Below are 26,147 nucleotides of genomic sequence, written 5' to 3'. Positions count from 1 at the left end.
CCTGAAAATGTAAAGAAAGACCCTGCTGATGTTCATAGCTTTTGTTTCATATGACTTATTAATCGTCTTCCCCCCTGTTGTAGGCATTTCATAGATAATGATAAAATGTTCTCCAGTGCCAGGAATTACAGCACGAAGGCATCAATATTTCAGAGGCCTCTCTTCTTGCAGCAGGGCTCAGCTGCATGCCCTGCAGGTATATCTGTGTGTATTCATTATCTGCCTGAGCCATCCATCAGTCACAATGATGCATGCACTCTGAGTGTGTACCTGCAGCACACATGACACTAGGGTTATGGGGGCTCAGGGAAACAGTCACGGGTAAACGTTTTTTTTTTTATTTATTTCTTTATTGGGGAATTAATGTTTTACATACAACAGTAATGGGTAAACATTTTATAGAGCTGGTGCTACACTGGATGATAGACTCTACCGGAGACAATCTTGGCCTCATTCTCCAAGGAGCATTGTACTTTAAGTACAATGCAGGATAAACAGAGGAGAAAACAAATCTTGAGTCAGCAAAACAGCTGACCTGTATAGTGTTCCTGCTTTGTCATATGCAAGACCCAGTTTTAATCCCAATACCCACTACATTAGAAGATACTCCAAGGGACTGGGTAGTGGTGCACCTGGTTAAGCACACATGTTACAATGTGCAAGTACCCAGGTTCACGCCCCCATCCCCACATGCAGGGGGAAAGTTTTGCAAGTGGTGAAGTCGGGCTGCAGGTGTCTCTCTGGCTCTCTCTTTTTTATATTTATTTATTCCCTTTTTTGTCTTTGTTTTATTATTGTAGTTATTATTGGTGCCATTGTTGTTGCATAGGACAGAGAGAAATGGAGAGAGGAGGGGAAGACAGAGAGGGGGAGAGGAAGATAGACACCTGCAGACCTGCTTTACTGCCTGTGAAGCAACTCCCCTGCAGGTGGGAAGCCGAGGGGATTGAACCAGGATCCTTAAGCCAGTCCTTGTTCATTGCGCCACATGTGCTTAACCCGCTGAGCTACCACCAACTCCTGTCTCTCTGTCTCTTTCCCTCTCTATCTTCCCCTTCCCTCTTGATTTATGACTGTCTCTAGCCAATAAATAAATAAGTATAGTTAAAATAAATCTTTAAAAATGGTTATTCTGATGGTAGAGGAGGACCTAGTGGGGGTTGGATTGTTATGTGGAAATGTTGACACATGTACAAACTATTGTATTTTACTGTCTACTATAAAACTATTAATCTCTTGATAAAGAAAAAAAAAGATACTCCAGTGCTGTGGTGTCTTTGCCTCTCCCTCTCTGTCTATAAAGAAATCAGGCTAGAGATTCGAAGTCCTAGTCATAAGAAATAAATAAGCAAAACTAATCAAAAGCCAGTAGTCTGCAACTGAGAGGAAACCTAGGGAAACAGACACAACTCAGATTCACTTAAAATAAATCATGAAAAAGGGTCTGGAGACACAGCATAATATTTGTGCAAATCGTTATCATGCCTGAGGCTCTGGGCTTCCAGGATCAATCTGCAGTACCATCGGAAGCAAGATCTGAGCAGTAGTCTGGTAAAATATAAATAAATAATCAAAGCAAATAGTTTGATACTGCAGAAGTAAATCACCTCTGGAATTGACAGCTGAGGCCACTTCTCAATGTGGAGGGAGCTGAATGTTGGGTGGATGCCCTTTAAGGAAGGTTTTCCTGCTGGTAAATGAGCTGACTGTGGGACAGCCTCCAGGGTCAGCTCCAGCAGGGCCTGCTCAGGTCCACCTTCAGAGACTGCTTGGGGCAACAGAGAAAGCCTGCTTCTCAGCCCTAGTGCATGGCTAGCATAACCTGGAGACAACTGGATGACATCTGTACCCCACCTCTCTTTCCGTCTCACTTCACGGGCCCATCATCCAGCAAATGCTGTTTTCAGATGTATTGTTCTCCCCCAAGAGCACTCCTCCACAACAAGCTCATCGTCTGTCATTTCTCTTGATTTGGCCCCTGCTCTGTTTTCTCACTGGAGCACTGTGAAAGCACAGTCCTCCAAGTAGCAGTATTCACAGCCAAATTAGTTTTATCTGAAAATTTCATAAGATGATTTCATCCTTATTGTTTAGACCACTCATGAAAACACACAGTTATTGCTGCACTTAAGTTGACCTTGGACTAAACTTCAATTCTTCCTTCCTCCCTTTCTTTCCTTTTTTGCCTCCAGGGTCATAGCTGGGGCTTGGTGCCTATGAATCCATTGTTCCTTGAGGCCATTTTTGTTGCCCTTGTTGTTTTTCTTATTGTTGTTATCATTGCTGTTGTTGTTGGATAGGATAGAGAGAAATCAAGAGAGGAGGGGAAGACAGAAAGGGGGAGAGAAAGATAGACACAGGCAGACCTGCTTCACCGCTTGTGAAGTGACCCCCCCCAGCAGGTGGAGAGCCGAGGGTTCTGGGATCTTTATGCCTGTCCATGTGCTTAATCTTCTGCACTATGGCCTGGCCCCCCACTTCAGCTGTTTCTTAAATGGCACCATCTCCAACATGGTGTGACTGTTCCATACAATTTTCAATCCACTCTTTCTTGCTGATTTCCATCTTCTTGTGGAATTTCAAAAACCTGCTATGTAGGGCCAAGAAATAACTCAGTGGTTGAGGACAAAACCCAAGTGGCTAAAGCACCAGGTTCAGTCCCAATGCATATGCCAATGTGAGCTCAATCTGTCTGAAGGAAATAAATAAATACTTAAAGAAAAAAAAAAAAACCTTTTTTTTTTTTTTTGGGGATATACCCACACACCTAGCTGGTTTACTTATTGCATAAAGTAGGTCACTCAATATTATAGCACTAAGTTGTCACAAGAAAACACAAGTCGAACCTGAAATGGAATTGGAGTATTACACCAACGTAAAAGACTCTGGGGTGGGTGGGTGGGTGGGGAGAATACAGGTCCATGAAAAATGATCAATTAAATAGTGGGGGTTGTATTGTTAAATGGGAATCTGGGGAATGTTATGCATGTAAAAAAAAAAAAAAAAAAAAGAAGTAGAAACGCAAAGCAGAAATTGACTGAGTTTGGAGTATGGCACCAAAGTAAGAAAGCAGAAGTACACTAGAGTTTGCAGTGAGTACCTCCCTAATACTTCCTCTCCACTTTTCCAAGCTTTGGGTCCATGATTGCTCAACAATTTGTTTGGCTTTGTATGTTAACTCTCTTTTCAGTCACCAGGTTCCAGGTGTCATCAGGATGCCGGCCAGACTTCCCTGGATTGAAGACCCCGCCAATATGTCCTGGAGCTCAGCTTCCCCAGAGACCCACCCTACTAGGGAAAGAGAGAGGCAGACTGGGAGTATGGACTGACCAGTCAACGCCCATGTTCAGCGGGGAAGCAATTACAGAAGCCAGAACTTCTACCTTCTGCAACCCACAATGACCCTGGGTCCATGCTCCCAGAGGGATAGAGAATGGGAAAGCTATCGGGGGAGGGGGTGGGATATGGAGATTGGGCAGTGGGAATTGTGTGGAGTTGTACCCCTCCTACCCTATGGTTTTGTTAATTAATCCTTTCTTAAATAAAAAAATTAAAAAAAAAAAAGAAGGAAAAAAAAACCTTTTATTGGGGTGATTGAGTCACACTTGCCATCAGTCTCAGAATAATTTTCTGGACAGATGTGTCTTGTCCAGACATGCTTGTGTTGTCTATTTTTCTTAATATGAACAATAGTAAAATTAATCTCCACTTCACATTTTTATGGTATTTCTTTAGAAAAATTCACATAGCCTCCAATTTCCTGAAACCAAGATAGAAAACAGCTGTTGAAGATGCCTCTTTGTCAGAAAATATTCTGTACCTGCTGAGTTAAATGCCTCCCATTGCTCTGTTCTGTCAGGTTTTCAATTTGAGCAAACTGGAGTTAGGTTCATCTGTGTCAAAGCCTCTTGCCATCCTGCCTGTGGCCTGCTGAGTATACCTTCCTCAAGGAAACTGCTAAGGTAGTTTAAGAAGAATCTCCCCACCCTTGATAATAAAGTTTGGGGGGGCAGGAAGCAGTGGTACACTAGGTTTAGTGCACCTGTTACTATGCACAAGGACCAGGGTTCAATCCCTTGGACCCCACCTGCTAGGGGGAAACTTCATAAGTGGTGAAGCAATACCACAGATGTCTCTATTTCTGCTTATATCCCTCCCCTTCTCAATCTCTCTCTTCCTATAAAAACAAAACAAATAATAAAAAATAAAGTTGCTACACTCTAGCTTGAATAGCTAAATCCTTAGTCCATCATTAGCAGTAATCCTATTAAACCCATTTAACAAGATACTTTCTAGTCTTGATGTATCATAAAGCTTCTCTGGGTAACTTTTTACCCACTAGCTTTCGCTCTCTCATTGACTATAAACCACCAAACAAATTTGTTGTATTCTGAGATGAGTGAAATCTATATTTACTTTTACAGTATAATGATAACTGAATAAAAATACAGTTATGTAGGGCTTCAACTAAGATCTTTGCACATGGTAATCTGTGTGCTAAACTAGGTGCACAATTGCCTGGCTCCCAATCATCCAGAATATATCTTTTTCTGTTTGCTTATGTCACTTTAACATGATTCTCCAGAGAAATGCAAATAAAGACAACAGTGCGATGCAACTTTACTCCTGTGAGAATGTCATACATTAGAAAGGACAGCACAGGGGAGTTGGTAGTAGGAGTATATTAAGTGCAGGTGGCACAAAGTGGGTGAAGTCACTATGTTTAATAGCTGAGTAGTATTCCATTGTTCATATATACCACAAACTGTTCAACCACTCATCTGTTGTTGGACACCTGGGCTGCTTCCAGGTTTTGAATATTTCAAATTGTGCTGCCAAGAACATATGTGTACACAGATCTTTTTGGATGGGTGTGTTGGGTCCCTTAGGATATATCCCCAGGAGAGGAATTGCAGGATCCTAGGTATGTCAATTTCTAGCCTTCTGAGAGTTCTCCAGACTGCTCTCCACAGAGGTACAGTGCCCCGACCAGCAGGGTGGTGAACAGGGGCTAGGAACCTAAAATATCTGGAATGACAGGGACAAGAGACATGAAAGAATGACAGCAAGTCAAGTTTCTGATCAAGCTGCAAAATTTTATTGTGTTCACAGGCATTTTAAGGCTTTGGGGAAGGGGGAGCATAGGGGGAAGGGGGAGGCAGAGATGCTGGAGGGTCCCTTGCAACTATTTTTGTTAAACTATAACTATATGGTATGTCACTATAACTATATGGTATGTCACTTAGTTTCTGGCAAACATCCTTCCTACAGGAATTCGAAACTTATCTCAAGGGCTTCTGTTGTTTCAAGGCTTAGCTTCTATCAAGCAGAGAAATGGCTCCTGGCATATCCTCCCTTCATTATAATTTAACTTGAGGCAGGAAATCGGGGGTGAGGAGCAGAGACCTTAACAGCAGGTTTGGTGGGCATAACCAGAGGAGGGAAGTATTGACCCGATTCCTCCCGCGGGGTGAGTGCAAAACCAATCTTACCTCATCTTATAAGGCTCTAGGTGTCTTTTTGGGGAGGGGAGGCAGAGCCACAGTTTCTAGGGAAACAATTTTTGTTGCTGACACCAACCTCCATGCAAATCAGGTTTGCTTCACGGGGGACTCAGAGGCGGACAATAGGGTCCTCCCCCTGCAGTGCTTTGCCTTGCACTGGTGTCCTTGCCCTGCCAAGGTTGGATGTCTCAGTGCATAATTCTGAGTTTTATGCCATCCGAAAAGGAGGTCTGTCATCCTCAGGTTCAGCAAGGCCTCTGTCAGCCAAATCAAGTCTGTGATAATGTATTTGCAAAGGTTTTGATGCCAAGGAGTCAATCTGCCATTTTATAAAATCAGTAATCTTATTAAAGATAAAGGGTCCTAAGGTAATCATTAACAAAAGACTAATCAAGGGTCCCATATGGGGCTCTGTAGTGACTCAAGACTATTTGTGGTGGAGTCTATAACCTGTTGTAATTTGTCAGAAAATTCATGGGAGGAATATATAGAGTGTCCTAGCATGCCACCAGCAAGTCTAAGGGAAGCAGTCAGTGGATGTTATGTCCAGGGGAAGAAACACAGCACATCTGGTCCTCTGGTGGTGAAATTTTTCTTCTTCATAGAGGGTCAGCTGTGGAACAAGCAAAACTAGGAGGCAAGGACCAGGTAGAGAAGAATTGACATGAAAATATAGGATGGTGTTGTACCAAAACACAGAGGAGGTGCATACACATTAGAAGTCAAGGTGGGGTTCCTTGAACATCAAGGACTATTTTGAGAAAAGTGAGCAGTCAATAAACATGCAAAGATGAAGTCAGCAGTGGTAGGTCAGCAGAAAGAGAAGCCTTGGATAAGCTGGTGAGGTTAGCTGGAGTATATACTGCCATGGCGTCCTTTGTGGTAAGGACTTGCCAACAGGGACTCTGTGGATTTTGCAAGAGCAATAATGTCATCCACCATAATAAAAGGAAAACAAACATGGACATCCAGTGTTGAAAAAGAGAAAAAGAATATGTCTCTGTGACTGGAAAAGTGGGTGGCTTTGTCAATGAGATACAATAAATGGACAATTAGAATTTTTGTAAATATTAAAAAGGTTTAGTATGTTACTTCATTGACACTTTAGCCAACTGAATACTGGTAGTGCATTCTCCTTCTTTTTTTATTAATTAAGCTTAAGGGTTTTAGTTTTTCTTGTTTGAGCTATAGCCCACATAAATTTAGAAAAAATATCAACTGAGAAAAAAAAAGTTTTTGTTTACTAAACATGGGCAGGTGAATTACATCAATCTGTCAGAGAGCATTGGCTTTTATCAATGGAGATTAATCTTAAAAGTCTTAACAGCAAGATCTTAATTAAACAATGCAGGAGCCAGTAAAGTGCTCTCACTATGGCAGGTCAAGCGTTAAAAATTTTAAGAGGCTTGTAAAAAAATGTGAAAAATTTTAGGATATGAATGACTTTAGGAATCATCACACACCCATAAATAAAAAATGAAAAATGTTTAGTTTTAAATCTTACCATATGAGCAGTCAGTTCTTCATGTGCAGATGTACCTATAATTATTTGAACTTGTACCAACTTAATTGATGATCTAATGGTTAGAATTGGCTTGAGTTCTTTCATATGATTTTAGAAGGCTCTTTATTAGAATATACCAATATGTTATAGAAAGTCAATACCTAATGTGTTGACATGATAAAATGTTTACCATTTTTTAGCATTATTTTAAACTGATTAGACAGTTTAAGTACAATACTATAACTTTAGTTTACTAAGATCTTTACTCATCACAAGGCTATCATGAGTAAGCATAGATATAAAACTCTTAATAGATTTTACTCCTTAGAACTCTAATATGGCAACTTAAAAGGCTAAAATAAAACCTCATAGTTTAAATGTTCAAAATATTAATTTTGTTAAATCAGGATTTTTCAAAACAAATCTTCTATCAGACCAAAAACATCATTTGCCAAGAATAAATCTCTGACAGCGTCTTAAAACAAACCAGATAATTTTTAAAAGCAGAAAGATATAAAGAAGAAAACCAGAGCAAAAGTCTCTGGCATGTAAATAATTAACATAACTATTGTGTTATCTTTTACTAACCCAAGCCAGTCTTAAACAATTTTAAGTAAAATATTAAACTTTTTTTGCTAGGATCTTTGTTTATCACAAAGCTATCACACCCTTAGGGCAGCTATGAACAAGGGTGGGTACACAACTTAATTGATCTTTCACTTTGATTTGGATAGGTAACTTAAAAAGCTAAAATAAACCTTATAGCTGAAATGTTTAAAATAAATTTTTACTGTTAACATTTCTTTTAGATGACCATTTTACACTAAATAATTTTGTTGAATCACATCTGTTGAATAAAAATTTTTTATCAGGCCAGGAATATGTTTAACCCTTATTTTCCTGACAAGGCCACTGCTCTACACTGACTGGGCTGTTAGAAATCCAGTTCAAGCATGGAATTAACAAATTAACAAACAGTGGCAGTTGGTATCGGGGTGCTGGTAATATTTAGAATTTTTACAAGAGTGAGAGAGACTGTAGAGGTGTTTTACCACTCCTAGAGATCTCAGAAAATCTTTTAACTAATGAATTGATGCTGATATTAGCTATCAGAAGGACAAAACTGTCCTATATTTTACTTTGGTAAAGGTGTGCCAACTCTATGAGTCAGGATCTTTAAAACCACATTTAGCTTAAATAAATCTTATTTAAAACTTAAAACAAACTTTAGTTACTTAGGGTTTAACACACATTAATGAAAACAAGGTTAGCAGACAGACTTAAAACATATATTTTTGGTGAAGAGAAAAATTTCCCTTTGAAAAGTGGCTTTTGGATTTCTAACTCACAGCCTCCCAGGAGGGGTGTTTGTGGCTAAGAATGATTGACTGAAGTCTTTGCCAATCTGTGGAGCAGGAGCTCTGTGCCGTGATTGGCTGTGCGGGCAGAACAGGCGGGCTCAGTTTACCTCCGCGCAGTGAAAAATCTTTGAAATTCTTTTTCTGGGCTAAGGTACATTTTACAGTTTTAAAGAAACAAATCATTAAATTTCTATCAAAAGTGTGTACTGGTTCTCTGATTAATAGCTTTTAAGTTAAAGAGAACGTCTTGTTTGATTGATTTCATTCTTTCTCTAAATAGCTTGCTAGCCAGATAAGATCTCACTCAGAACTGGTTTAACACTTTCTGAGAGTAGAGGGAAAAAAGATGGATCTTTTTTTTTTACTGGCTAGTTTTAAGATAATGCCAAATCAAGAGCCCACAGTTCTTTAACTAATTGTAAATGTTCTCTTTTTTTTTTAATTTTCTAAGGGAAGCTGTTTTTTGTGCTAGTTGTGGGGGGTCTTCAGGGTTTTCTATTTCTATAGAAGCTTCATGTGCAGGGTCAGTTTGAGCCTGGCTCCGAGTAACAGAGAAAGCCAAAACTGGTTTTGATTTGGATGGTTTAGTTTTAGTTTTAGTTTTAGTTTTAGTTTTAGTTTTAGTTTTAGGGATTGGGTTTAGGTTTTTTGGTGAGGCTAAAAATGTAAGTTTTTCTGTAACTGCAGCTATTTTTTTCATTAATTGAAGCTGCTCTTTCCGGTCAGCAAGGACCTTGCGGAGGGTGGAAATTCCTGTAAGGGCTCCTAAGCGTGCCCGCCTGACAGAAGGATTGTCAAGGAGAGGGTCAGGCTGGAGAGCAGGGGCATAAGTGTTGGGAGGGGGATTAAAGGGAGGAGGACACCAATCAGGATTGTGGTATTTGGCAGCCTCTTTTTCTAGCAAAGCCTCATCCTCTGTGGGAAGTGCTTCAGGAGAGGGAGGGTTTTGTAAAACTGGATAGAGGCGGGGGGAAAGAATGCTGGGTTTCATCCTCTTGTGAATTAGCAATAGGAGGGTCAATGGAGGGAACTTTAGTAAGTGCGGTGGGACCTATAGGGAGGGGGACAGGGCTTTTACCTTCATCAGGTGCTGGGAGGCTTTTATTTTGACTGGGTACTGGGGGATCAAGATCAATAATCACAGAAGGGCATGGGGATGGGGTCTTTGTCCTGGACGGTGGACGTGAAAGTTGCCAGAGGACCTTTTCACCCTCTGTAATAAGGTTTTTAATATCAGGGTGGTTATTATAAATTTTTAAGATATCATTAATTAAATTCCAGTAACAAAAGGCAGAAACAGGTACATGTTCAGGACCAAAAGACTGATAGTTATCATTAAGACAATCACCAATTCTCCTCCAACGTTTCTCATCTATAGTGCCTTCCTGGGGGAAGCAGGGGCAAATATTTCCAATATAGTCTAAAAACTTCTTTAATTCTTTCTTTTTAACCCTAGTTCCTCGTGTCTTGAGTGACTCCTTGAGTCCTTTAATGAATAAATCTTGTTTGCTAAATTCATGTCCCATGGTTTTGCTTACCTCAGCCGCTGTGACACTCTCCTCCAGATGCGACTCACGGTCGGGTATTTCCGTGACGATCTCTGTGAGTCTTTGCGTTACCCCCTCGGCCGCGGTGACTCAGTGAATTCGGGTAGGCCTACCCCCTCGATCAGCGGAGTTCCTAGGTCCAGAAGGCTTCTTCGCCCCACGCTCGGGCGCCAGAATGCCCCGACCAGCAGGGCGGTGAACAGGGGCTAGGAACCTAAAAGACCTGGAATGACAGGAACAAGAGACATGAAAGAACGACAGCAAGTCAAGTTTCTGATCAAGCTGCAAAACTTTATTGTGTTCACAGGCATTTTAAGGCTTTGGGGAAGGGGGAGCATAGGGGGAAGGGGGAGGCAGAGATGCTGGAGGGTCCCTTGCAACTATTTTTGTTAAACTATAACTATATGGTATGTCACTATAACTATATGGTATGTCACTTAGTTTCTGGCAAACATCCTTCCTACAGGAATTCGAAACTTATCTCAAGGGCTTCTGTTGTTTCAAGGCTTAGCTTCTATCAAGCATAGAAATGGCTCCTGGCAGTACAGTAGCTACATTCACTGATTACTGTGAGGCCCATCAAGCACAGAGGAAATACAGATTTAAGCTATATGTCCCTAAATTACAGAGGAATTACAAATCTCTAGGAGGCACATAGATTAAAATACCTACATAGGGTAAGTCAGGAGAGTATGCACTCTGTGTTCATCTATTTTTCCATTTCAGGACTATAAAGCTGAGAAGACTAGGGGTCAGGGCTTTCCTATCTCTCTCTCTCCTCTTTCTCTTTTTTTTGGGGGGGAGGACAGGGTCTACATGCCTTTATAGCTTGTACTTTCTTCTCCTTTTCTGTCCTTACTTTCTTCTAATAAATGCTCATCTCCCTGAAACATGGCTTGCTTTCTTGCAGTTTTTCCATGTAGAAGTGAGTGTAGAACCCCATGGAAGAGAACAGGAAAATGGCCCCAGTTAGTTCTTCCCTCCTTCCCCTAAAGATCTTTGACCCAGCAGTGATTAACTTATAGCACCTCTTTTCCAAGGTTAAGGGTTCCCTGGCATTGGTAGATGTTGACCACACACAGAAACCTTTTCTGTAAAAGTACACTAGTCCAGAGATGCATACCCATAGGTCTTATCCTAGCCTAAGGTGTTCATGATATATTTTCAGTATTACTCTTCCCAATCCTACAGTGGGTTCATTCCATGTGTAAGGAATCAAGAAGTTCCAAAACAAGCCTCCAAAGGAATCTGATGCTTCTCACAGGCTGAGATGCACTGGAGACATGGTCAGGATTGTGTGTCTAGTTTCCGTCTGAAGGCATATTTTGCCATCTTATGGCCAGCAATGTAGAGAAGATGAGGAAAAGAGAATAAAGTATAAAGTTTATTGGATTAAACAAGTTGGAAAATAGTCATGAAATTTGTAATAGCAAAAACGTGGAAGCAACCCAGGTGTCTAACAACAGATGAGTGGCTGAGCAAGTTGTAGTATAATATACACAATAGAATACTACTCAGCTATTAAAATGGGCACACATCAGAAAAAGGTAGCAGCAACAAATGCTGGAGAGGGTGTGGGGGTCAAAGGAACCCTCCTGCACTGTTGGTGGGAATGTCAATTGGTCCAGCCTCTATGGAGAACAGTCTGGAGAACTCTCAGAAGGCTAGAAATGGACCTACCCTATGACCCTGTAACTCCTCTCCTGGGGATATATCCTAAGGAAACCAACACACCCATCCAAAAATATCTGTGTACACATATGTTCATAGCAGCTCAATTTGTAATAGCCCAAACCTGGAAACAACCCAGATGTCCAACAACAGATGAGTGGCTGAGCAAGGATTATACGGCATCATTACCATGTACATAATGAAAACAATAATCAGAGTTTCCAATTTAGATATGCTCAGGATGCCAAGACCCACTCCCAGAATTCTTCTTTGAAGAGAGTTTTCCTGGGTGCTGACCCTGTCAGACCTGTCGTTCTAGAGTTGAGTGGGGCATGACAGGATCAGGACAGATAGTTGTTCATAAATTTGAAGAAGATATATAAATATAATTAACTGTTTACTAAAGTGATCTAATCTAGGGCCCTTATATATTCATATTCAGCACAAGAGCCTATACAACCTCTGAGTCCCTATCAGACTGAGCTCACAGTACGTGGTCATGGCTGGGAACATTCTGAGTTGTACTCATTTCAGAATTAGTCTTCCGTGAACCCAGAGTATTTCATCAGAAATACATGATTCTTGTATACTCTACTCATTCTCTGTAATGCCCAGCCTTAGAGCAGGGATTCCAATCAGGATCTATGTGTTAATAAACAAAAGCTATCTCAATCCAAAGCCAAATCTTCAGGAAAGTGACAGTTTCTCCAAAATCTGACGGTGCCAACGAAATAATTCTAGTAGCTAGTAGTAGAATTGGGGTTAGCAATTACTATTCAAGTAATGTCATAGTAAAGCAGAGGGACAGGAATTGGAGAAATTTCTTCTGTTCTTCTGAAACTGGAAAAAGGCTCATGACATTTATATAGCTGGCTACTCTAACCTAACCCATCTTTCTGGGGTCTTTCCTCTGCATCTTAATGGATGATCATACAGTGCAAAAGCCCTAAGGAATACATATATTGAAAAGTTAAAATGATCTGAAAAAAGGAACCATGTAGAAGGAGTCACCATGCAGGGAACCATGTAGAAGGAGTATTGCTTGGTGATGGTGAAAGCAACCAAAATTCTGGCAAGGATGGGCTTTGGGTTTATTGGTCTACTGACTCATACCACAGATTCAAATGAACATTGAACCTCCTGTTATTTTACCTAGATACTATCCCTACATCAACAATGCCGGAAGAATTTAAATTTCTAATCTCTAATTTTAAAGCATCTCACTGTTTGTTAGGCTAAAATTGTACTCTCAGAAGAAAAACGGTGCCAGCACTATCTACTCAGAATTCATGAGACACATGAAGACAAATGAGAGAGAGAAAAGAACAAAAGCTGGTAGCAAAATGGCTGCTGGGCAGCCTGAGGTATGTATGGTATGGTTCTGCATTCGTTTTCTATTGTTGCAAAACAAATTACTATATATTTAGTATATTTCAAAACATATTTAATAGTAGTTCCTGGATGTCTGGAATTCAAGCTTAGTATTGCTGGTTCCTCTTGCTATATTCACACAAGGCTACAATTAAAGTGTTGACTAAGGCTACATTCTGAGCAACGGCTTGATTGGGGAAGGGCCTGCTCTAAGGTCACTCCCATTTGTAGTAAAGTTTAACCCCTGAGTCCAATTCAGGGACTCAGTTTCTTTCTGGATATTGGCCAGAGGCACCCCTCAGTTCCTGTGAAGATGCCTCCTATTCCTTGTCATCATGTGGTTTCTCCACACAACCACAACATGACAACTTACTCCTTCTAAACCGACTAGTGAGAAGCCCCTTCAAGACAAGCACTGGTTCCTTACATGTGTAATTATATATATATATATATATATATATATATATATATATATATATATTTTATTTCACTTGCCACATTCTGTTGGTTAGGAACAAACCACAGGTCGTATCCATAAGTATGGGGACCATACAGAGATAGGAGCAGCAAGAGATGATAATCACAGAGGAGACCATAGAAATGTCCCTCCTCATGCACCCTGCACGTAGCCTGAAAGATGAGCTAGACCCCAAGGTCTGCATCCTAAATGGATATTTCCCTTTCCAGCTGGATAAGTCCATAAAATGTTGATAACAAACTAGTTCAAGTATATGGTGATTGCCATCTCACAAAATTAAATTAAGGAGCCATGTCAATGAGATGAGGAATGGGCTCCAAAAACCAGCTTTTGTTTTAAAGCAGCATGAAGGCTGGCAAGAACTGTAAAAATCAATTTTTTCCCCATGATTCAGTGAATTAACCAAACGCTTATAGAAATCCAAAGAGGGTTTATTCAAGGAAAACAGCTAAATCTCAAATCAGAGAATCTTGTACACTTTTTAACTTGGCTTATACCTATCTGTGGTAACTGCAAAAACTAACGAATTTGCAATCATAAGGGCTCTGAAAAAGTAGTGGTCACTACAGGAAACAGAGGGGTTTGGAGCGCCCCCTCAGTCCCTGTTCCTAGACAGCTGTCATTCTCTGGCTGGTCTGGCATTCCTCTGAAAATCACACTTGCAGCATTTTTCTTTATTTGACCTGACTCAGAGCCAACTCCCTGTGTTTGCGAAACTTTGCCAGCCTCAAACCTCTCTGGCCAGTGCTACCAAAAGCCAAATACTGTCACACTAGCTTCTGCATGAAGGGAAATTTTTGTCAAATACCATTTGAGCATGTGGTGGAAGCAGTAGTAGCAATGCTTCAGCCAACCTACCCACTCCCTTCTCTGGGAGCATTTATACAGAAACTTACTATAACAACCTATCAGCACCTGGGAAGATGCTTCAGTGACACAACCCAGGACTTGATGAAGTATTACCCTCACATGGAGAAAAATAAGGAAACTTGGCTGATTTCAAAATGGATGCTAAAATTCTGCTGTGAGGAAATGGGGTGAAGATGATACAAAGAAAACGTCCTAAACTAGTTGCTTTTCCTGCCTCCAACTAGTGCAAGATTCTAAGAAAAACAGGGTTATTCACAACAGAGGAGATACTTACACAGTATTAATATTTAAATGTAATAAAACACTTGCCTGTGATTCCTAACTTTCTGGTTTGACAATAGATGTATAGTTTAGTCTCTCGCGATATGGTAGCTCTCGAAACAGAAACCATCCCTACAGTGAGGAATACAAATTAAGAGACAGGAAATTGTCTTACAATCTTTATTGTTTCAGTGTACAGCTTATTCGGTGGCAGTAGATGACAGACTATAACTGGGAAGAGAGAAGAAGCAATTTTCTGCAAGTCCTCAGTCAGGAAGAAAGAATATATCTATATCAGTAGAATAGACTCAGAATGTCTGCAAAGTCATCCTCCTTGTGTAACTGAATAACAAAAGACTGAATTTCTCTGTGCTTCTGTTTTTAGAACTGGGACCTCATGCATGAGTGATTTTACAATTCTTGAGATGAATTTTTCATGCAGAGGGAGACAGAGAAAGTGAGACATACCACAGAAGTTGTTTCTCCTGGGACTGTGGCACTCCGATCTGGTGCCTGGATTTGGGTCCGGACCAGAAAATGGCACGGTATGCATATTACCTTGCAAATTCTCTCTCTGACCCCAAGAGAACAAACTCTCTCATAGGGAGGAGCTAGGGTTTTTTGTTTGGAAGAATGCGGGCTTTTGAAAGGAAGCTTGCCACCCACCCTACTTTGGTGTGTAGATAACTCAGGCTGAGAAATTCAGTTTACTTATGTCGGTCCTTGCACTTTGTGCCATCTACAATTAAGATGCTTTGCTACCACCCAACTCCCAGAAATTCAGTTTCCAAACTTCTTTTCCTAACCCTACCCCAAACATTGTAAAAACAGCCATAGGGGATAGTGAGGAAGAATGCCATGAAAGAAGTAAAATCCCATTCAAATACTGAACACACACAAAAAGGTCTTTTCCCCTCATGTGGAAAACTGGAGAGTAGAGTTTTGATTTCTCTGCCATATCTGGCAGAAGAGAGTAGCTTTACACTATTTCATTTGTATCTAATTTTTTTTTGCCTCCAGGGTTATTGCTGGGGTGAATCCACTGCTCCTGGAGGCTAATTTCCCTTTCTTTTTTTGCCCTTATTGTTTTACGATTCTTGTGGTTATTATTATTCTTGTCATTTATGTCATTGTTGTTGGATAGGACAGAGAGAAATGGAGAGAAGATATGGAAAGACAGAGAGGGGGCGAGAATGATAGAACACCTGCAGATCTGCTTGACCACCTGTGAAGGGACCCTTCTGCAGGTGGGGAGCTGGGGGCTCGAAAGGGGATCCTTATGCCAGTCATTGCGATTCACACCGTGTGCACTTAACCCGCTGCACTACTGCCTTGCCCCCCTGTATCAAATTTTATTTCAGGAGAGATGGGGATAGAAAACTATAAAAAACTAACAGGTGAATTGTGGGGGATCCTGAAGGTCATAAAGTCACCTTGCCTCCTGGATCATATTCTGAGTGTCCATCAAAAACAAAACTTCTAACAGTTCTTAACTCTTCACATTACTTTGAAGGACCAAGAAAAAGCAGGAAAAGGGTGGAAGGTGGAGTTTCTAAGATTGCCTTTTTGTATTCCAATTCAGCTTCTGCATATTTACTATTCTTTGCAAAACAGTTTCTGCAAGCAGTTATCTTTTGCTGAGCATTACTTATCAAGTTCTTGTCACCTGTCCCTCTAGGCCCTGCCAGCCAGCCCTGTTCCCCTGGGGCTATGGATGCATTTGTTGGAAACATTTGCCAGCAGTTGCTAAACATCCTGAGGTGGTGATACAAAAAGCAAACAAGAAGTTGAATAAATAATGTAAAAGGAAAAAGTTAGAAAAAAATAAGGTCTTTTGGGGGAGACTTTGGAAGAAAACATTTTATGTACCTTGGGAATATAGACATACTCAGAACTGTGTGCATGCTCAAGAATACCCAGAGAGGATTCCAACACAACTAGGAGGCAGACAGAGTTGTAAACTCCCGCCAGAGTGTGGAAACTTCCCCCCAAAACACACACACAACCCTTCAGCAAAATCTGAGAAACTTTCTTATTCAAGACATTTAGAATACTATACTTGATCTTATCCAAAAGTCCAAGAAGCAATAATGATACAAGGCATTTAGAAACATCTCTATCTAATCACTAGTTAGCCACCCAACTAACTGAACAGAGGCTTTATAGACCACACTTGACAAAGACAACAGATCATAGTAAATTTGTTTATAAAAGCACTAAGCCAACCAACAAATAGCAAAAAAAAAGGGGGGGGGAAATAATCCACAAACAACACTCAGAAATCTGATATTCAGAATTAATTATAGTACTTAAAATGTCCAATATGCCACAAAAAGATGAGACATGCAAAAAAACAAGAAAAGCAATCAATAGTATCTTTTCCTGAAAAAAAAAACAGACTGAATTGTGAAAAAATCTCTATATGATGTATTTTAAAAGTTCTCAAAGATGTGAAGGGAATTGTCTAAAGAGAAAAGTAAATGTGATGGGCCTATGTCTTACTAAATAACGAGTTTCAGTAAAGATTTTAAAAATAAAAGTGAATATAATACAAATTTCAAAGTAGAAAAACACACTGAAAAATATATCCATGGGGGACATTCACAAACAGAGTTGTGAGGACAGATTTGAAATCATTGATGATATTGGGCTATTTGAGGTTATACAGATTGAGAAGAGGAAAAATGCAGAGAGACCCCGAGAGAGAAACCAGACACCATCTAGTAGAGCTCGTTCACACTGGGCACTCCAGAAGAGTAAGAGCTACCAAATCAAAGATTTGATTTGCTTATCTCCCTGAAGGCCAATTAACTTACAAACAAGAGCTGAAGCAAGAAAAACTTATGTAGTCAGGTGCTTGTGGACCTAAGAGGCTGCAGATCCACATTTGAAAAAAAAAAAAAAATCTCATACTGGGATTCAAGATTTATATAGGATAACAGGCACATGTTATAAATGATGTCCAATGAAAATTACTTGTCAAGGCAAAAAATAAGGAGTTAAAGCAAGGTGTTTATTCTTTCTTTTGCAAAAGGATGTGCAGCCAAGGGCAGTCAGGCAGCAGCATAGGGACGCCTCCCTCACCCTTCTCTTTTATACCTGATGCAGAACTGTCTCCTCCACCCTGGGCTGGGCTTCAGAGCTCACAATCTCTCCATTATCTAAATAAGGAAAAGAAGAGATGCTGAGGGTCTCTACTGGAAGACTAGCAAGCACTACAAGGAAATATTATCTGACCTAAAGAATGGAGAACTAGTTAGAGCAGGTGGTTGTAGATCACAATTTATATATTTTAAAAATATATAAAAATATATAAAACTAAACAATTGTTCTATTCATGTTCTTTTGAAGAGAAGACCTAACCATCTCTTACAGATATATGGGAGGAAGGGCCCAGTCTTGCAGTTGTCCATCTAGAAGGGGTCTGGTGCAGGGTGCATGAGGAGGGATGGCTTCCTGATGTCCTTCCAACACTCTCCAAGAGTCTCTCCCTAGGCAGTTCCCTAACAAGAGAAAGAAGGGGACATATCTATTGTCTCCTCTGTTATTATCATCTCTTGCTGCTCCTATCTCTGTATGGTCCCCATACTTATGGATATGACCTGTGGTTTGTTCCTAACCAACAGAATGTGGCAAGTGAAATGGAATATATATATATAATTACACATGCAAGGAACCAGTGCTTGTCTTTTTTTTTTTTTAATTTTTTTTTTTTTAATTTAACCAGAGCACTGTTCAGCTCTGGCTTATGGTGGTGCAGGGGACTGAACCTGGACTTTGGAGCCTCAGGCATGAGAGTCTCTTTGCATAACCATTATGCTATCTACCCCTGCCCCCAGTGCTTGTCTTGAGGGGGCTTCTCACTAGTCGGTTTAGAAGGAGTAAGTTGTCATGTTGTGGTTGTGTGCAGAAACCACATGATGACAAGGAATAGGAGGCATCTTCACAGGAACTGAGGGGTGCCTCTGGCCAATATCCAGAAAGAAACTGAGTCCCTGAATTGGACTCAGGGGTTAAACTTTACTACAAATGGGAGTGACCTTAGAGCAGGCCCTTCCCCAATCAAGCCGTTGCTCAGAATGTAGCCTTAGTCAACACTTTAATTGTAGCCTTGTGTGAATATAGCAAGAGGAACCAGCAATACTAAGCTTGAATTCCAGACATCCAGGAACTACTATTAAATATGTTTTGAAATATACTAAATATATAGTAATTTGTTTTGCAGCAATAGAAAATGAACGCAGAACCATACCATACATACCTCAGGCTGCTGGAGATTTGGTACTCTGTCCTTTGTAAAACTTTGAGAAAGCATTGCTAATCAATACCCTTTTCCAAAATGTTCATGTGACAGACTACTACAGAATGGAATGAGAGAATGTGAGGGAAATATATGTAGAGACTCTGTAATGTTTGCTCATTATATCAAATAATGATGACCAACAACTTTCCAGATTTCATGAAAAACATTTTAAAAATTTGATAAATTCCAAGTAGGAAAAACAAATCTATACCAAAACATATCAGAATCAACTTGCCAAAGTCTAAGACAGAGAATGTTAAAAGCAAAGGAAGAAGTATGACAGACTACTACAGAATGGAATGAGAGAATGTGAGGGAAATATATGTAGAGAATCTGTAATGTTTGCTCATTATATCAAATAATGATGACCAACAACTTTCCAGATTTCATGAAAAACATTTTAAAAATTTGATAAATTCCAAGTAGGAAAAAAAATCTATACCAAAACATATCAGAATCAACTTGCCAAAGTCTAAGACAGAGAATGTTAAAAGCAAAGGAAGAAGTGACCATGCATGGAAATCTTCAGTGAGGCCACAATATAATAAGTAATGGGATGGCATATTCAAAGTGCTCAGAGGAAAAGAAAGCTATAAATTAATAATTCTATATATAGATATGCAGAAATTTAACACTTCAAATATAAATTAAGAATTAACACATACAGGAGTCGGGCTGTAGCGCAGCAGGTTAAGCGCAGGTGGCGCAAAGCACAAGGACCGGCATAAGGATCCCACTTCGAACCCCGGCTCCCCACCTGCAGGGGAGTCGCTTCACAGGCGGTGAAGCAGGTCTGCAGGTGTCTGTCTTTCTCTCCTCCTTTCTGTCTTCCCCTCCTCTCTCCATTTCTCTCTGTCCTATCCAACAACGACAACAACAATAATAACTACAACAATAAAACAACAAGGGCAACAAAAGGGAATAAATAAATAAAATAAATATTTAAAAAAAAAGAATTAACACATACATCGATAGTAAAAACTGATAAAATTTTCAATAAAATATCTGTCTTATAATAAGTGTTGAAAGAGAATAATTATGCTGCATTTAATAACACTGGGTAGAAACAAATCCAGGGAAAGTAGTGAAGAAAACTGACAGAGGTAACAACATAAATATAAAAGGCAATATAAATGAAATTTGGCTTTCAACATAATTACTCTATTCAGTTTTTGTAATAACTGTTAAGGGACAACGCAGGGTACAGAGAGTCCTGGGAGCACAGACACTTGTTTTCATTGAGGTTGCACACATGGAACTGAGATGCACCCTGGTGAAGAGTCTTTACACTGTAAAACATTACACTTCTTAAAGTGGGAGGAGACTTTCATGGGTCAAAGGAAAAGTAGGCCCTGTTGTAAGGTAAGAAGGGTGTAAGAGTAGGAGACTTTATAGAGAAAGATATCTTTTTGGACCAGCACCAGAGACCCTCAGGAACCTGTCCCCTGAGATTTAACTCTTAACCACTTTTGCATGTAACTCATTTCAGATTCTAATAAAGGACAAATTTAGTGTGTTCTCTTGAAATTCTTTTCAAGCAAAAATTGCATCAGACCCCAGGAGGGATCTCTACTTCTAAAACTCTTCTTCATTACCATGTAAAAAGTCACTAGAGGTGAATACAAGAATTAAAATAAATGAAGTCACTAAAACTAGGGAGTTGGGCGGTAGCACAGCAAGTTAAGCACATGTGGCACAAAGTACAAGAACTGTCATAAGGATCCCGGTTGGAGCCCTGGCTCCCCACCTGCAGGGGAGCCACTTCACAGGCTGTAAAGCAGGTCTGAAGGTGTCTTTCTCTCTACTTTCTGTCTTCTCCTCCTCTCTCCATTTCTCTCTGTCCTATCTAACAACAACATCATTAACAATAACAACAATAAAAATAAGGGCAACAAAAGGGAAAATAAAAAAATATATAAAAAGAAGGCACTAAAACTACAAAATTCTGACAGCGTAGCAGCAGCTATGTTTCTCTGCTCTCCTCTCCTCTCCCCAGTCAAAGAGGAATATCAAAGGAGACTAACTGGAATTGCAACAAGACAGGACTAGAACTACTCTGGGAACCCACCAAATCACCAGAGCATCCAGAGACCACAGTTCTGCCCAGACCTCAAGCTCTACACAGTTTAAGAAACTTCTCAACTGGAATAAAGAACAAGGAATATCAAAGATCAAGTGAGACTGCAGCAAGACGAGACTAGGGCTACTTTGGGAACTCACCAAGTCACTGGTGAATGCAAACACGTGTGGCCTGTGGACAGAGAGGAACCTAAGGAGTGATTCATGGGGCTAAAGCCTTTTATCTATTCCCAAACAGTTGGTAACAGTACATCAGTTTGTCAGGTGAGGAGCCTCCTCTAGTCTGTTTTACTAAAAAAAAAAAAAAAATTCTGAAGGGAGGAGAGGAGTCCCCTAAGACTCATCAAATGCAATTGTGAGTCTCCATTTGCTACTGTCCTCAGAGGCAGGAGCAGCAGGAGAGAGGCCCTATGCTGACTGGGGGATGGCAGAGAACTGACGAGGAAACTCAGGAGATGACCTACACCCCAGTGGTCTAGCAGTGGGGCTGTATAGTGGGGAGCTTTTCCACATTGTTCTCCTGATGAGTAGGAAGATGGATGAGAAAACAAATGCTGTCTACAGGAAACCCACTTAACTCAACAAGACTCAAGGTGAAAGGTTGGAAAACTACCATACAAGCCAATGAACCACAAAAAAAGGGCAGGAACAGCTATGCTCATATCTGACACAATAGACCTTAAAATAAATAAAATTTTAAAAGATAGGGAAGAACATTATTGTTCAGAGGATTAATCAATCAAGAGAACTTAATGATTATCAACATCTATGCACCCAAGGAGAGGCCATCTAAATACATCAAACATCCACTGAAAGAGCTAAAGCAATAGATAAACAGCAACACAGTAATAAACATCCCACTCTCTCAACTTGACAGATCATCCAGGCAGAAAATCAACAAAGAAATAAATGAAGGAGATAAATGAAGAGATGATAAACTAGTACTATTGGACATTTTCAGAGTAAAAATGGTGATTTCAGCCCATCTTGGGTGGAGCTTAAAGAAATCATGTTAAGTGAAATAAGTCAGAAACAGAAGTATGAATATGGGATGATCTCATTCACAGGCAGAAGTTGAAAAACAAGATGAGAAGGGAAAACACTAAGCAGAACTTGGACTGGAGTTGGCGTATTGCACCAAAGTAAAAGACTCTGGGGTTGGTGGGGAAAGGGTTCAGGTCCTGAAACATGATGGCAGAGGAAGATCTAGTGTCAGAGCTACAAGGTGCTATAAGAAAGGAAGGAAAGAAAGAAAGAAAGAAAGAAAGAAAGAAAGAAAGAAAGAAAGAAAGAAAGAAAGGGAAAGAAAGGAAAGGAAGGAAAGAAGGAAGGAAGGAAGGAAGGAAGGAAGGAAGGATGGATGGATGGAAGAAAGGAAGGAAAGAAGGAAGGAAGAAACAAAGGGAAAGATAAAGAAATAAAAAAGCAAAAGAAAGAAAAACATTGGCATAAATTTCATTACACTGGAGAAAGCAATGAGATGTACCAAAAATGACAATCAATAATTTAAACTTTTTCAAATATTTTGTAACCCATAACTATATATCTGATAAAAAATGGTCATGAACCCAACTTAAAAACTAGTGAAGAAATAAATATGTGTGGCCACAGGCAAGTAGTGCATCAGGTTAAGCAACATAGTGCAAAGCACAAGAACTCACGCAACGATCCCTGTTCCAGCCCCAGCTCCCCACCTGCAAAGGGGTCGCTTCACAAGTGGTAAAGGTCTGCAGGTGTCTATCTTTCTCTCCCCTTCTCTGTATTCCCCTCCTCTCTCAATTTCTCTGTCCTACCCAACAACAGCAGCAACAATAGAGGAAAGAAGATGGCCACCAGGAGGGGTGCAAGGCAGCTTGAGGGGAGGGGTCTTCAACCCAACCCTAAGATAATGACTGAATTTTCTTGTTTGCTTATTAGCTTGTTTTGGTGGAATATGAAGCCTCATGCATGTATTATTTCTCTATTTTTGGACACATTTTTCATTCAGATAGAAAGATAGAAGGTGGGGGTTTGGGGGTTGATGCCAGGACTCAAACCTGGGTGGAGCACATGAAGTCTCCCTGCCCAGTGAACTCCATGACACTCTGTACCCCTTGTTTTTCCCTTCTCTAAATCTCAAATTTCTTGAGGGAAATGTCACAAACTGTAGACATTTTCATGTATCTTATAGAGCCTTACATAATGTCAAATATCCACAAATATCTTTGCATGAAATTATGAGCTTGGAAAATCATGAAGCATAAGAATAAGCAGTTTTTTAAATCCATATTGAAAACAAAACAGTCAATATTGCATTGTATAAATGTGACATTATATTTTATTTAGTACTTAGAATAGCAAGAAAACAAATTATAACTCTGGGAACTTTGCTGTAATTGAGACTTTTTCTCTAGTTATACTTTTTGGTTTAATTTCAAATTTTATGAATTTCAACTAAATTTAAGAAATTCTTAGCTCTCAGCCATAAGAGAAACCCTCATATTTCTAAATCTTAGAGTTTTACATATATACCATATTTTCCTCTCCCTGTAACTTCTCTCATTTATAATGATAAATGACATATTTCATAATTATATACAATTATTCTAAGTAGTTGTAACAGTGATAAAACAGGAGCAGCAAAAAATAAAGCTTGTTAGAAGTTAAGTGGTTTTTTTCAGCCTAGTAGGTCAGGTGCAGTGGTACAGGCGGTGCAGTGGCTAAAGCATTGGGCTTAGAGACATGAAATCCTTTGCCCTTTTTGGTCACTAACAGGCACCCCATCATCTGGGATCCTAGTCAGGGAGTCCTGAGATTCCCACACAGACATGATGGGCCCAGATTAACAGATCCCTCTCTCCACCATCACGGATCATCATCATAAAACCTCTTTTGGGCCTCTACAGGACGTTGCCCTCAATGTAGAACAACAGTGGTAGAAAACTGCCCCACTTTCTAAAGGGAGGCTGGGTCAGTATACTCTGCCACATGAAGACTGGTCCTGAAATGAGTGCAATCTAGAATGTTTTAGCTGTGACCATGGAATGTGAGGAGGCTGGCAGGGATGCAGATGTTGCACAGCTGTGCTGAATGAAGGGCATCAGACCGATGGCATTTACAGTAAATGGTATTCATATACTTTTCCCATATTCAGGAGCTTCTCTTTGCCCTGATCCAGCTTTCAAGTCGTATTCCCAATGCAGACACCATCTTCCCAGACAATATTCCTAGTCCACCTGCATGTTAGCTCTTGGGCTCAGATAAAGATGACTAAAGCCATGGGCCCCTTGGAATATATCTAAAATAGACTTTCTAGCTACTTCCAACATGAAGACCCCCAAATTTCATCTGATATACTTTTACCTTTAGGTTCCTGATTATTAAACAAATTGTTCTGCTTTATATCTTAATGCTTTTCAGCCACCAAGTTGCAGATGCTGCCATGAAGCCAACTTGACTTCCCTGGGCTGACAACCTGGAACCCCACCTCCTCAGAGCCAGGCCTGGAACCCCACCTCCTCAGAGCCAGGCCCCACTAGGGAAAAATAGTAACAGGCTGGGGTATGGATGGACCTGCCAACACTCATGTCCAGTGGAAAAAGCAATTATAGAAGCCAGACCTTCTACCTTCTGCTCTCCATAAAGATTTTTTGATCCATATTCCCAGAGCGATAAAGAAAAGGGAAACTTCCAGTAGGGGAGGGGATATGAAACTCTGGTGTGGGAATTTTACCCCTCTTATACCACAACCTTGTCAATCATTATTAAATCACTAATAAAAAAATTTTTTTAAGAAACATGAAGTGCCAGTATCACATGTAATGTTTTGATTCTCTCTCTCAAATATAGATATCTAGAAGTTATTTTGCAAATTACCAGTTTACAATATTGAACATGTTTTCATGTGCTTATTTTTTAAATATTTATTGGTTTTATTTGGTAGAGACAGTGAAACTGAGAGGGAAGGGGGAGATAGAGACAAAGAGAGAGGCTGTAATGCCACACAGCTCATGAAAAGGGCCGCTTGCAGGTGTGGATCAGGGGTTGAATCTGAGTCCTTACGCATTGTAGCATCAACTGGGTGCACCACCACCTGACCCCATCATGTGATTCTTGGTCACTTATACATGTGACTGCCTTCTCTCAATTTACAGTATATCATGGATATGCCCCTAGTGAGTAACTACAGAGGTCATTACATCTACACACATATTAGAAATGGGTTGAGTTCGCCTGTTGTGGCTTTTCATCCTTTTTAAAAATTTTCTATTTGTTTGCCACATGTTTCAAGAGAACATCTTTGTACCTCACTTAATATTTATGCCTGTCATAACAATGTGGTATCATGTATTTGGCATGAATTCCCAGGAATACATGAATACAGGAAGACTGGACTATTGATTTTTTTTAATTTTTTTTAATATTTATTTTATTTATTTATTCCCTTTTGTTGCCCTTGTTGTTTTATTGTTGTAGTTATTATTGTTGTTGTCGTTGTTGGATAGGACAGAGAGAAATGGAGAGAGGAGGGGAAGACAGAGAGGAGGAGAGAAAGATAGACACCTGCAAACCTGCTTCACCGCCTGTGAAGCGACTCCCCTGCAGGTGGGGAGCCGGGGTTCGAACCGGGATACTTATGCCGGTCCTTGTGCTTTGCACCACCTGCGCTTAACCCACTGTGCTACAGCCCGACTCCCGACAATTGATTTTTTATAAATTAAAAATAAAAACTAACTTAGTAATCGTGTTTTCATCAGGCATAGATGAGGTTTCCCTTTTACCCTATCATCCCAATGGAAGACTTTATCATAATTTGAGTACAAATAAATTTTCAGAAATGTTTTTTTAAAAAAAAAAAATGCTAGAAAAAAATAACACAAGATCTCATGGACATTTTTGCTAGATGATTTTTCCCTTGCTAGAGACAGGGGCAATACTTTAATACTTTTATTCTTAGGTCATAATGCACTGCAGAGGATAGGGTATCTCCTTGTAATTTTGCAAGAACAATTGGACAAAGTTCATAGACATATAATTTGTTCTTATGGTTCATTGTTATCCCGGGGGAAATTACTCACCATAGCACAGTGATGGCTCCAAACAGAGGTCACTGAGAAATTTAAAAGCATCAGGAGTTCCTGAATATGATCCAATCAAAAGAGTCCCTTTGGAGGAAGGAATTTTGGACTGGGGAAACACATACCTGTTCTGTTATGCCT

This window comes from Erinaceus europaeus, chromosome 1, assembly GCF_950295315.1.
Source record: "Erinaceus europaeus chromosome 1, mEriEur2.1, whole genome shotgun sequence".
In the NCBI taxonomy this organism is placed as follows: Eukaryota; Metazoa; Chordata; class Mammalia; order Eulipotyphla; family Erinaceidae; genus Erinaceus; species Erinaceus europaeus.
The sequence above is the reverse complement of the archived record's forward strand: the minus strand, read 5'-3'. Positions refer to the sequence as shown.